Raw genomic sequence first — 1,144 nt, 5'->3', positions numbered from 1 at the left:
AATTGTAAACGAACTGATTCATCAATGTCACGTTCATAACTGTGCCTGATCTACAACAGGGAACTGATCCTTTTTCTTTCCTAATTCTTACTATTGTCATTTGACCTCTATTTCTTTTGTATGTTTGTCACATTCTTGTGACCCCGCTATTTCCGGGGTGCCTTGATAGTCGAAGCAGACGTTGTGTTGTTGAAGCTAGAGAGGTGAGCAGAGTAAGTGATTCCCTGTAAGGACTTCTCTGTTGACATCCACCCCTTGGCGTTCATATGACCTTACCCAGTTGAGAGAGCCGTAAAACGTCTATTAAAACTATTAAAAAAGTGACATATCATGCTTACCGTACCATGACACCCAACTGTGTTGATAGTGGGCGTTAAACCGATACCATTTCACCATTTTCACCATAACGCCTACATTTTGCACGCTTAACGCTACCATGCAGTGAATTGTGTGTGCCATGGTGCAGTGAAGTTAATGAGTGAAATATTACATTAATTTGTGTTACGACGCAGTGGAATCAAACGCTCGTCAATGTTTGGGCATATTATTATTATTGTGGAGTTGTTTAAATCATCTCAAACTTGTTCACTTTTCTTGCCTTCCATGGAAAAAAATACGTATGTACATTAAATATAAGTCGAGGTATTTGCGATTGAAGGAGGGTATTTTTTATTGGTTGGGGGTGGGGGCGGGGTAGTTCACCTGGTCTTAGAGCTGAAACGAACGAGCAAAGGCCTCCAAAGTTTGGTGACTTACAAAGCATGAGCGTCAGTGAAAACTGCAAAATTTGAATTTGAATTTTCTGCTCCTTCAATCGGCATTTTTCAGTAAAATCCATGCATAAAAGTGCTGACCCTCGCCCCCTTTTCCTTAACAAAAAGAAAAGAAAAACAATTATGGTCAAACAGACAGAAACTTTTTTTCGGTTTCTTAAATGTCATTATTTTGACGAGAGTTTGATTTCAGCGCGCTGGGACACAAACATTACATTTTACCACAGACATTTGCAAACAATAAATAGGATATTCCATGAAATGGCCTTAGCTCACGTAACATGTGGTTTTCTAAGCAGTTAAGGCCCAATATCTATCTGTCTGTCTGTCTGTCTGTCTGTCTGTCTGTCTGTCTGTCTGTCTGTCTGTCT

Source organism: Aplysia californica, unplaced genomic scaffold (assembly GCF_000002075.1).
Source record: "Aplysia californica isolate F4 #8 unplaced genomic scaffold, AplCal3.0 scaffold00539, whole genome shotgun sequence".
NCBI lineage: Eukaryota > Metazoa > Mollusca > Gastropoda > Aplysiida > Aplysiidae > Aplysia > Aplysia californica.
Note: the sequence above shows the minus strand (reverse complement) of the source record.